Here is a 13527-nt window from a genome sequence, read left to right on the forward strand (position 1 = left end):
GGAACTTCTTTTGATCACTGGATCAATAATTTACTGTTTGAAAAAAATAATACCTTGATGTATATTATGTAATAAGGTCAAGTTGGTGAGTTATACAGATAGGAAAATTGGGAGAGGGGTATTGTTCATTCCTCCTTAAGAATCTAGGATGTAGTATTATGTGGATAAAATAATGGTGCTAAAAATGCAGATTTTCTTAAAAGTCAGGAAACCTCTTTTTATTTAGATCAGGGTAGGCACAGTCCTTTTCATGATCTCTGGGTTTTCTCATTGCTCTCTGACTCCAACCATGACTCCTCCATTCAGACCATTCTCAGACTCTGCTTCTGTTTGTTTCCTCCAACAAATTTTTGCCCGATTTGTCTCATGGATTCTTCTTTTGAAACAACATAGTGAGGTGTTTGACCTTGTGTAAAAGAGTTACTGCACAAGGTCAAGCATGCAAAACACAAGAGTATCAGTATCAGAAATACGCGTAGCTTGCTATAAGAACATGGCCTTGGAATTGCTAGATTGCTATCTCATAACTCATCATATGTGCTTATTGATATTAAGTTATGGGGATTTTTAAAAGGAGGATGTCAATATATTGGATTCAGTATACTTCATCAGAGTGAAGTACTGAATTTGGGGGCGAATTGGGCTGAGAAGTCTGGGACAATATGCTGTACATAAGACTGCCTCTTCACACTTGTCCCATGCACCTTAGAACTTTTTGGTAGAAAAGCCACATAGTATATGGTAATTTAGGACAGTGATTTTATTGGGTTAAATCATAACTAAATTATTCATTTACTTGAGGCTGCATAATCATTGAGCTATATCCCTTGGTAATGTTCCTTTAGACTTTCTGGGAGTAACCAAATTTAGAATAATATGCTATCATACCACTTTTAAGAAACATGTTGTATGCCATCCTTGATGACTGGTTAGAAATGTCTCAGAGAATATTGTTAGTGTACATTTCATTAATCATTTTACTTCAAACGTGATGAAAGTGTCTTTAAATTTCAGATGATATCTAAAACAAAAACAGATGTAATATGGAATTCAGAGCCGTGAAGGAGTTATGAAGGGTATCTGAAGTTTATCATTTAAATTACCAAGTATTTGTAAAGCTACTGCATTTAAAATATGTTAAACGTTTTTATGGAACCCTTCAGGCATTTGGTATCAGAGAAAGCTGGTTTAAAATAGTCAAATGTTGAAAATGGAAGTACTAGTTATTCCATAGCTACCACTCAAAGTCTCACTGCATAATTATATGAGAGTTGTTGTATGTTCCCTAGAGGATCCAAGTCAGCCATGTAATCGCATCTCTAAATTTATTTCTCACAGTCCTGTTGGCTATGGGGGCCTTAGGTAATCCCCTATTTGTTTATAGTATCATGCTAGACATACAGCCATAGCATTTCTGTAAGGACTATTGGTATTTCTTCTGAGTTTTGGGTTTGCCGAGCAAATAAATATAGATACTTTTTCCTCTTCCCACAAGGTGCATCTGTAATTCGGATAAATTATCAACAGGTGCATAGTGATAGCTTTACAACACTTCATGGTCCAGCTGAATGGATATGGTTATCACCACAGTTAACTGAGACTGGTGTTAGAACCCACACTTCCTCATACTTTCAAATTTTATAAACACAACAAAAAACTACGTGTTAAAATGACAAGTTATATCCATGAACCAATTTATAATGAATAGTGATACTGTTCCGGGGGAAAGACTAGAACAAAATAAAGACACCCAAATGTTAATCTTAACCACTGTTTAAAATAATTTTGGTTTTACCTGATATTGGGTGAAATTAAGCCTGAAGATTTTCTTGGAGTCTAATGCCATTTTGCGAAGATGTAGCTCTGATACTTCAAGGCTTCTGCATGGTTTTCTTACTCTTCTAATCATCTCGCTATGTAAATTGTTTCATTCTTTATATGCTTTTGCTTCTCCAGGGAAACTATAATGCAGATTTCCCAACTTGCATCCTCTAATTGTGGTAAAGTATAAAGTGAGAGGAAATGCTAAAACGTTCTGTTTTCCAAACAGGTTATATTCAGTTTGATGCCATTAATCCTGTCTCAGGTCACCCCTCAAAGCCCTGGGCTCAAGCAAGCCTCCTGCTTCAACTTTCCAAGTAGCTGGGACTAAAGATGTGTGCTACCACACTTGGATAGTTTTTATTTTTTAGTTTTGCAGAGACGAGGTCTTGTTGTATTGCCCAGACTGGTCTTGAACTCCTGACCTCAAGTGATCCTCCTGTCTCAGCCTTCCAAAGCACTGGGATTTCAGGAATGAGCTACCATGCCGGGCCTTCAGGTTTCCATTGTTCTTTTGTTAAAATTTTTTTTACACAAATGTCTCAGAAGAGATGATGACTAAAGATGCCTTCATTATCCAAAAGGAAATCAGGCAAATAAAAATCATAGTTGAATCAGGACCCTATTCTTAAGAGCCAATCTTATTGCGTGTGAGATAAAGTGTACAAGTTCAGATATTTATTATTAGTTCCATTACTAATTTCTAGCCAAAGAAAGTGAATTTCTCTTCTTCATAATACATTCATTGGTTATTTATTTTTATTTTTTTCTTTTGGATTCAGGGGGTACATATGCAGGTTCGGTATATGGGTATATTGCATGATACTGAGGTTAGGGGTGTGAATGATCCTGTCACCCAGGTACTGAGCATAGTACCCAACAGTGAGTTTTTTAACCCTTCCCTCCCTCCCCCTTCTATGAGTCCCTATATTTAGTGTTGCTATATTTATGTCCATGAATACTTATGGCTAGCTCTCATTGTAAGTGAGAACCTGTGGTATTTGAGTTTCTGTTCCTGCATTAATTTGCTTAGGATAATGGCCTCCAGCTGCATCCATGTTGCTCCAAAGGACAAAAATTCATTCTTTTTCTAGCCCTGCATAGTATTCCATGGTGTATATGTACTATATTTTCTTTATCCAGTTCACTGTTGAAGGGCACCTAGTTAGATTCCATGACTTTGCTATTGTGAATAGTGCTGCAATGAACAATTGCATGCATGTATCTTTACGGTAGAATGATTTCTATTCCTAGAAATCATTAGTAATGGGATTGCTGGGTCCGATGGTAGTTCTGTTCTAAGTGGTTGGAGAAATCTTCACATTGCTTTCCACAGTAGTTGAACTAATTAACATTCTCACCAAGAATGTATGTGTTCCCTTTTCTCTACAGCCTCACCAACATCTGTTGGTTTTTGACTTTTTAAAAATGGTCATTCTGCATTGGGAGTTATACCTGATGTAAATGACGAGTTGATGGGTGCAGCACACCAACATGGCACAAGTATACATATGTAACAAACCTGCACGTTATGCACATGTACCCTAGAACTTAAAGTATAATAATAATTAAAAAAAATGGTCATTCTGACTACTGTGAGATGGTATCTTGTGGTATTTGTTTGCATTTCTCTGATGATTAGTGATGATGAGCATATTTTTCATATGTTTGTTGGCCACTGGTATGTCTCCTTTTGAGAAATTTCTGTTCATGTCTTCTGCCCATTTTTTTTTAATGGGGTTGTTTTTTGCTTGTTATTTTGTTTAAGTTCCTAATAGATTCTGGGTATTAGACCTCTGTTATATGCACTGTTGACAAATATTTTCTCCCATTCTGTAGTTTGTCTGTTTACTCTGTTGATAATTTCTTTTGCTGTGCAGAAGCTCTTTAATTAAGTCCCACTTGTCCATTTTTGTTTTTGCTGCAATTCCTTTTGAAAAGTTAGTTAATCATAAATTCTTTCCCAAGGCTGCTGTCCGGAATGGTGTTTCCTAGGTTTTCTTCTTGGATTCTTGTACTTTGAGGTCTTACATTTAAATATTTAAGTTGTTTCGAGTTGGTTTTTATATTTGGTGAAAGGAAGGGGTTGTTTTAATCCTCTGTGTATGGCTAGCCAGCTATCCCAGCACCATTTATTAAACAGGAAGTCCTTTCCCCATTGCTTATTTGTGCTGACTTTGTCAAAGATTAGATGGCTGTAGGTGTGTTCATTTCTGGGTTCTCTGTCCTGTTTTATTGGTTTATATTTCTGTTTTTGCATGTTCATTTTTGTTTCTGTTATGTAACCTATGAGTATAGTTTGAAGTCAGGTAGTATAATGCCTCTGCCTTTGTTCTTTTTGCTTAGAATTGCTGTGGCTATTCAGGCTCTTTGGTTCCATGTGAATTTTTTAGAATAGTTTTTTACAATTCTGTGAAAACAATGACTTTGGTAGTTTGGTAGGAATAGCATTGAATTTTTAGATTGCTTTGGGCAGCATGGCCATTTTAATGATATTGATTCTTATAATCCATATGGAGTGTTTTTCCATTTGTTTGTATCATCTTTTTCACAGTACATTTATGATCAGCAAATGAAATTTGTTTTTCCATCATATTTCTTACTTCAGGGCCTATTTCAAACCCTACCTATGTCCTGAATACTTCTCTGATAAGTCTGGCATAGCAAATTCCCTTTTCTGAAGTTGTATAATTATTTTCCACTATGGATTTGGGATCCTGACTACTAGCAGTACTCTGCTTTCTCTGTGAATCCTTGAATGTGCATATGGAAGTTGAGAGTTGAAAGATGATTTTTATGTTGAAAGAATACCTGGGTGGGGCCTCCCAGGCTGAGATTCCAGCCACCCTCCCCCTGGGCTCTTGCAGGGTAGCAGCTCTGCACTTCCCTGGGGTGACGCTTTCAGAATGAGCAGGCAGGCCACTATTTTTACTGCAGCCCTCACTCCTGTTGCCCTTAGGCTTGGAAGAGAGTTCAGTGATTAGGAACTAATGTGAACCTCTAGGACATTATAGTTACCTTATGGAAAAGCAGCCAGACTATTTTCCACATGGATCTCCAACCCTGCTACTCCTCCCTGGACAGTACCTCTTGACTTGGGTTTCCAGCACGGCTACCCTGCCTCCTCCTGAACACTTCAGTTGGTGGTGGCTGCTCTACCTTTATCCCAGAGACAACCCACAGCCCCTCGGCCATTGCAGCTGCAGTGGCACCATCCTTGCTGCCCTTGGGCTAGGGGAGGAATAAAGGCCCTGATTGCTATGGTGGCACCTCCAGCACACCACAACCACCATATGGAGAGGAGCCCAGGAGCTCTTCCCAGTGAGCCCCTATCCCCCACTCTACACCAGACAGGACCCCTGGCTCAGAACCACAGAACAGCTGCCCCACCCTCAGATGAGGATTTCCACCGGTAGTGGCTCTGTCTTTCTCTGGAGTGGTACTCTCAGAGGCAACCAACAGCTCCTCTGCCATTGCTATGGCAGCAGATCTGCCTCTGTTGCCCTTGGACTAGGGAAGGAACAAAGAGACTGAGGGCTTTACTTGTGCTTCCAGTATACCATAGTCACCATAAGGAAAGGAGCCCAGTCTCTTCTCCCATAAGCCCTCGACTACCTGCTCTTCACCAAGTGGGGTCCCCAGCTCTCACCAGCAACATAGCTACCCCACCTTCTGGCTGAATATTGTCGGTAGCAGTGGCTCTATGTTTGTCTGAGGTGGAGCTCCCATAGGCAACTGAAAGTCCCTCTGTACTGGTATTGCCCTTGCTGCCCTCAGACTGGGGAAGGAACAAAGACCCTGAGTGCTTTATCCATACCTCTAGCAAGCTGCAGCTGCCCTAAGAAGAAGAGGCTAGTCTGTGTCCCCCATGAGTCCCCCTGCTTATGAGTAGGCAAGTCCTCCCTCCCCACCATCTTGGGTCCACAGCACAGCTGCCCTGCCTGTGGGTTGATGGCACTGATTGGTAGCAACTGTTAATTTCTCTGGGCTGGAACCCCAGGAGACAAGTGAAAGACCGTCTGCCACAGCCACTACCAAACACTCTTCCCCTGCTGCCTCCAAGTTGGAGAGAAAACCTAAAGCCTAAGCATACCCCTGGATAGTGGTGTGCAGCACAAAAGTGCCAAGCCAAGATCTGCAGCCAGCACTTGAGTGAGAAAGGAGTCCCCACTTTCAGAACATTGAGACAGAGCATGGCTGCAGCCCTGAGGAAATACAGAAGAGCCATACGGCTAAGCAAAAACCTACCTACTGGTAATTACACTTAAGTGCCATCTACTCTTCAGAATACTTTGTTAGTATAGTCCCCTTTGAAACAAAGGACAAGAATTCAGCTACAAAGACCCTGCACAAAGCCTTGCGCTTCTGAAAACCTATAGAAAAGAAGTCAACTGACCATACTGAAATTTCACCACAGTTAAAGGAACATTACCCACACAAATGAGAAAGGACCAGCTCAAGAACTCTGGCAACTCAAACAGCCAGAATGTCAGAATGTCTTCTTTCCTCCCAATGACTATATTAGTTCCCCAGCAAGGGTTTTTAACCAGGCCGAAATGGCTGAAATGACAGACATAGAATTCAGAATATGGATAGGAACAAAGATCCTTGAGATTCAGAAGAAAGTCAAAACCCAATCCAATGAATCTAAAAATTACAATAAAATGATGCACAATCTGAGAGATGAAATGACCATTATAAGAAATAACCAAACTGATCTGATAGAGAATTTTATAATACAACTGGAAGTATTAATAGCAGGATGGATGAAATTGAGGAAAGATTCTTAGAGCTCAAAGACTGGATCTCTGATCTAAGTCAGACAAAAATAAAGAAAAAAGAAATTTAAAATGATGAACAAAACTTCTGAAAAATATGAGATTATATAAAGAGACCAAATCTACAACTCAGTAATATCACTGAAAAAAGATGAAACAAAGTTGGAAAACATATTTGAGGATATTATTTGTGAAAATTTCCCCAACCTCACTAGAGAGGCCAACACTGAAATTCATGAAATACAGAGAACCTCTGTGAGATACTGTGTAAGATCATCCCCAAGACATGTAGTTATCAGATTCTCCAAGGTTGAAATGAAAGAATGTTAAATACAGCTACACATGAGGAGCAGGTCACCTACAAAGGGAACCCCATGAGGCTACAGAAGATCTTTCAGCAGAAACCCTATAAGCCAGAAGAGATTGGGCCTATATTCAGCATTGTTAAAAAAAAAAAATTCCAACTAAGAATTTCATATTCAGCTAAATTAAGCTTCTTAAGTGAAGGAGAAATAAGATCCTCCTCAGGCAAGCAAATGCTAAGGGAATTTGTTACCACCAGACCTGACTTACAAGAGATCTTGAATGGAGTGCTAAATATGGATAGGAAAGACTGATATTAGTCATTACCAAAACACACCTAAGTACACAGACCATTGACACTATGTAGGAACCACACAAACAAGTCTGCATAATAACCAGCTAACAAGATGACAGGATCAAATCCACACATATGAATATTAACCTTGTAAGTAAATTAGCTAAATACCGAATTAAAAGACACAGAGTGGCAAGTTGGATAAATAAGCGAGACCCAATGGTGTGCTGTCTTCAAGAGAACCTTTTCCCATGCATTGACACGAATAGGGAATAGGCTTAAAGTAAAGAGATAGTAAATAATCTACCAAGCAAATGAAAAACAGGAAAAAAACAAGGGTTGCTATTCTAATTTCAGACAAAACAGACTTTAAACCAACAAAGACCAAAAAGACAACGAAAGGGCATTTCACAGTGGTAAAGGGTTCAATTCAACAAGAAGACCTAATTATTCTCAATTTATATACACCCCAAACAGGAGCACCCAAATTCATGAAGCAAGTTCTTAGAGATCTATAAAGAGACTTAGATAACCACACAATAATAGTAGGACTCTTCACCCCACTGAAAGTACTAGATAGATCATCAAAGGAGAAAACCAACAAAGATATTCAGGACCTTAACTTGACACTTGACCAATTGAACCTAAAAGACATCTACAGAACTCTTCACTCCAAACAGCAGAATATACATTCTTCTCATCTGCACATGGCACATACTCTAAAATTGACCACACAAGTGGCCATAACACAATCTTCATCAAATTCAAAGAAAATTGAAATCATACCAATCACACTCTGAGACCACAGTGCAATAAAAATAGAAATCAATACTAACTAAGAAAATTGCTCAAAACCATACAATTACATGGAAATTAAACAACTTGCTCCTGATTAACTTTTGGGTAAACAAATGAGAACAAAGATGCAACATACCAGAATCTCTGGGACACAGTTAAAAGGAAAGTTTATAGTACTAAATGCCCACATCAAAAAGTTAGAAAGATCTCAAATTTACAACCTAACATCACACTTAGAGGAACCAGAGAAACAAGACAAAACCAATCCTAAGGCTAGCAGCAGAAAAGAAATAACCAAAATCAGAGATGAATTGATAGAAATTGAGATGCAAAAATCAAACAGAAGATCAGTGAATCCAGGAGCTGTTTATTTTTTAAAGAACAAATAAGACCACTAGCTAGATTAATAAAGGAAAAAAGATGATCTGAATAAACACAATCAGAAATGACAAAGAGGACATTACCACTGACGTTACAGAAATAAAACATCCTGAGAGACTACTACAAACACCTCTCTGCACACAAGCTAGAAAACCTAGAAGGAAGGGATACATTCCTGGAAACTTACAATGTCCCAAGAGTGAACCAGGAAGAAACTGAATCTCTGAACAGACCAATAATGAGTCCTGAAGTTGAAACAGTAATAAAAAGCCTACCATCCAGAAAAAGGCCAGGATGAAATCACAGCCAAATTCTACCAGATAGATGAAGAGGAGATGGCACCATTTCTACTGAAACTATTCAAAAAAATTGAGGAAGAGGAATTCCTTCCTAATTCATTCTATGAGGCCAGCATAATTCTAACACCAAAACCTGGCGGAGACACAATGAAAGAAAGAAAACTTCAGGCCAATATTGTTGATGAGCATAGATGCAAAATAAATACTTGCAAACTCAATTCAGGAGCACTTCAACAAGCTAATCCACTATGATCACATAGGCATTACCCTGGGATGCAAGTTTGGTTCAATAAACACAAATCAATAAATGTGATTCATCACAAACAGAACTAAAACAAAAATCACTTGATCATCTGAATAGATGTAGAAAGGCTTTCCATAAAATTCAACATCCTTTCATACATAAAAACCCTTATCAAATTGGCATTGAAGGAACATATTTCAAAATAAAAAGAGCCATCTACGAAAAACCCACAGCCAATATCATATCAAATAGGCAAAAGCTGAAATATTCCCCTCAAAAACCAGAACAACACAAGGATGCCCTCTCTCACCACTACTATTCCACATAGTCCTGGAAGTCCTAACTGGAGCTATCAAGCAGGAGAAAGATAAAAGTTATCCAAATAGGAAGAGAGGAAGTTAAACTATGCCTATTTGCAGCTTATATGATTCTATACCTAGAAAACCTGATAGTCTCTGCCTTAAGCTCCTAGATCTGATAAACAACTTCAGCAACATTTCAGGATACAAAATCTATCTATAAAAATTAGTAGCATTCCTATACATCAACAGCATCTACACGGTGAGTGAAATCAAGAACAAAATCTCATTCACAATAACCATGAAAAGAATAAAATACTTAGGAATGTAGCTATCCAGAAAGGTGAAAGATCTCTACAATGAGAATTACAAAACACTGTTCAAATAGAGAGGACACAAACAAATGGAAAAACAAGCAATGCGGAAAGGACACCCTATCAATAAATGGTGGTAGGATAACTGGTTAGTCATATGTAGAAATTGGAGCCATTTCTTACACCACATTCGAAACTCAATTCGAGATGGATTAAAGCTTAAATATAAAACCTAAAACTAGGAAAACCCTGGAAGATAGTCTAGGAAATACTATTCTAGACACAGCCCTGACAAAGATTTAATGATAAGCACACCAACTCAATTGCAACAAAACCAAAAATTGACCAATGGGACCTAATTAAAGAGCTTCAGCAAGGGACACTATCAACAGACAACCTACTAAATTGGAGAAATTATTTGCAAACTATGCATCCAATAAGGATCACTATCTAGAATTTGTAAGGAACTTAAATTAACAAGTGAAAACAAATAACACCGTTTAAAAAGTAGGTAAAGGACATAAACAGAAACTTTGCAAAATAAGACATACAGGTAGCCAACAAGCGTTTGAAAAAATGTTCAACATCACTAATCATTAGAAATATAAACCAAAACCACAATGAGATACTGTCTCACACCAGTCAGAATGGTTATTAAAAAGTCAAAAAATAATAGATGCTGGTGAGGTTCAGGGAAAGGAAACACTTATAAACTGCTGGTAGGAATGTAACTTAGTTCAACCATTGTCACAAGTAGTGTGGTGATTTCTCAAATAATTTAAAACAGAGTTACCATTCTAACCAGCAATCCCTTATAGTGATATCCAAAGTAATATGAACCATTATACCATTAATATACATGCATGAGTATGTTCATCGCAGCACTATTCACAATAGCAAATACATGGAATCAATCTACATGTTCACCAGTGGTAGACTGGATTTAAAAAAGTGGTATATATACATCATGGAATACCATGTGGGCATAAGAAAGTACAATATCATTTTCTTTGCTGCAACATGGATGCAGCTAGAGGCTAGTACCCCAAGTGAATTAACACAGGAACAGAAAACCAAATACCACATGTTCATATTTATTAGTGGGAGCTAAACATTGAGAACACATTGACACAAAGACAGAAATAGACACTGGGACCTACTTGAGGGTGGACAGTGAGAGGAGGAAAGCATTGACAAACTACTTAGCAAGTACTATGCTTATTACCTGGATGATAAAATAATCTGTACACCAAACCCCTGTGACATGCGATTTACCTATTTAACGAACCTGCCCATGTACCCCTGAACCTAAAAGTTAAAAGAATATGATGAAGTTTTGTTATTAGAATGCCAACTACATTATAAAACCTCATTACACCTATATTAACTTCCATGTGAAATAACACACTATTTCTTTTACATTCTTTGTTATAGGCCAATAGATAAAATGAAGGCACATCATCCATCAATGTTAGATCAAATTTTGTGAAACAGTGATCTTGGGAATCTGTGAGACACCAAAGAACCAACTTGACTGATATATGTATATACATACATATATGTATATATACATAGGTACTATATATGTACATATATGTAGACACCCACGTGTGTATATGTACATGTTGGTACGTGTGTGTATATATATGTACCAACACACATATTTATGTAATATAAACAATGAACCAGTAAAATTCAAATCAACAATTTTGTGTGATACTATTTTGTTGATCTCCACTCAAAACCCAGATATAGCATATATATGTAAATTTCAACATACCAACATATACACGTTTCAATTTCAACTTACCAACACACATATATATGTGTATATACACATGTATCTATGTACATATACATATATACTTGTATATATGTACATGTATATATGTATATGCATGTATATATACATAGATACATATGTATGTATATACGTATATGTGTGTTAAGTTGAAATCGACATATATATGTATATCTGGGTTTTGAGTGGAGATCAACAAAATAGTATCTATCACACAAATTTGTTAATTTGAATTTTACTGGCTCACTGTTTATATTTATTATATGTGTGTGTTGGTAAGTTGAATTTTGGCAAGCTCAGGATATACGTATGTGTGTATATATAGATATATATGTGTGTGTGTATATATATGTGTGTGTTATTCTTTTAGATTACAGAGTTTATATCAAAATCAAGCATCAGTTAAATTATAGCCCCTAGCTACTGTATAAGAAAGCCCACCAAATTTACTCAGACACTATACTTATATATGGCCTTCAAGGAGTACAGCCAGTGCTGATCCTCAGGGGTGCCAGCAAATTCTTCGTAGTAGTCCAAAGTCAAGTAGTGTGGAAGGAAGTGATAGACACAATGATATATTTTGTGCTGTTCTTTTAAATAAAACACCATTTGATCTGGGAGCAGAAATACATTTTTTTCTTAAGAAGTTTTCATATTTCCCAATTAACAGGGTTACAAGGGGAAGTAGAAGAAATATTAAAAAATAATTTTTTCAAAGTGGCATTGATTGATTATTAAAGTAAATGGCACAAATGACTACATAAATAAATAAAATAAAATACATAGGAATATTTCATCCTTCTTCCATTTCCAGTTTTACCATAAGGATTAAAGTCCAGGCCTGCATTGCCAAGTTACAACTATCACATACAATTAACCACAGTATTATTAAATTTATAATATGTATTAATAGTTTTATAACATATAAATGTATATGGGATATAATTTATTACATTGTATGTGCTCAATTCCTATTTGTTAATTATAAAGTATTCAATTCAAATACCAACTCTTTGATGTATAAGTGTAATTAAACACTCATATTTTGGAGCTATTCTGCTTGCATTACAGTTTTAGCTCTATTACTAATTGCATGCCTTTGCATCTCAATTGCCTTATCTATATAATGATGAAAATAATAACTATCTCATTAGTTTGTTGTGAAGATTCAATAAGATAACACCCAACCAATGATTTGCACCTATCAGGCACTCAAGAGTATGTGTGAAATGTAATAAGAATCATCATTACTTTTGTTGTAATTATTTTTAAATTGGGCTTCACTTCCCAGTCCAATGAGATGTGCTCTGCTACATTCGTACTTTCTTAACCCTATTAACATAGCCACAAATTGTAGCTCTTTGGATATATAATTTATAGCTGAACGTTTAAAGTTTTAAAAATGTTCCCTGACCAGGGATTGTGCAGCATTGATCATAATCATTATTTGCGATAGTTAATACATAGAAAACACCCTTTTTTGTTGAGCGAATGAGTGCATGTATGAATGAGAAGAAAAAAATAGTAGTTTCTATATCTGCTAAGAAAGCAAAATAATATACTATACAGTGTACTCAGTATCTGAGTTTATTTGTTTTAGTTTATTTTGATTAGTAATACTACATTAATTATCTAGGAGTAATAAGAAAAAAAGGATTGCTTAATATTTAAATGTCATTCATGTTAATGCAAATGAAAGCCAAATGCCCTCATGGCATATAATAAAAGGGTCAGTTTTGCATTAGTTCAAATATAAAAGAGTGATTGAGAATTGAGTCACCACAAGGCACACAATGGGTTGGGCATGATAAACTCAGCAGAATCTCTGCCGTAGTAGCCAATATCATATCTTGGGTTTTGAGTGGAGATCAACAAAATAGTATCATTGGTCACACAAATTTGTTGATTTGAATTTTACTGGTTCATTGTTTATTTTATAAATTGCTTTGTTGTTTTAATTGTATAAGAGCTGATAAGTATAAGAATTTATGTTTAAGTTCGTAGTTTTTACACGTGTAAGTATTTAACATATTAAAATAATTTTGGAGTGAGAGTTCATGAGACTTGTTTTCCTTTAAAAAGAAGCCATGTCTTACTCAAACTTGCATAAGCACCACACAACCCAAGTACTTACTCAGTGGAACTCCATTTGAGAACAGCTTGTTAGTGTGTAGATTTGCATATATGTGCCCTC

The 13527-nt window shown here is 36.6% G+C and overlaps 1 non-coding gene across 1 annotated transcript; it reads right to left on the reverse strand.

The window, feature by feature from the left end:
• Positions 1–2358: 2358 nt before the first annotated feature.
• Positions 2359–2438, reverse strand: LOC114680036 (small nucleolar RNA SNORD11). The gene has a single exon (XR_003732111.1). It is a non-coding gene; the product is annotated as a small nucleolar RNA SNORD11 (small nucleolar RNA).
• Positions 2439–13527: the final 11089 nt, after the last annotated feature.

Source organism: Macaca mulatta, chromosome 7, assembly GCF_049350105.2.
Source record: "Macaca mulatta isolate MMU2019108-1 chromosome 7, T2T-MMU8v2.0, whole genome shotgun sequence".
In the NCBI taxonomy this organism is placed as follows: domain Eukaryota; kingdom Metazoa; phylum Chordata; class Mammalia; order Primates; family Cercopithecidae; genus Macaca; species Macaca mulatta.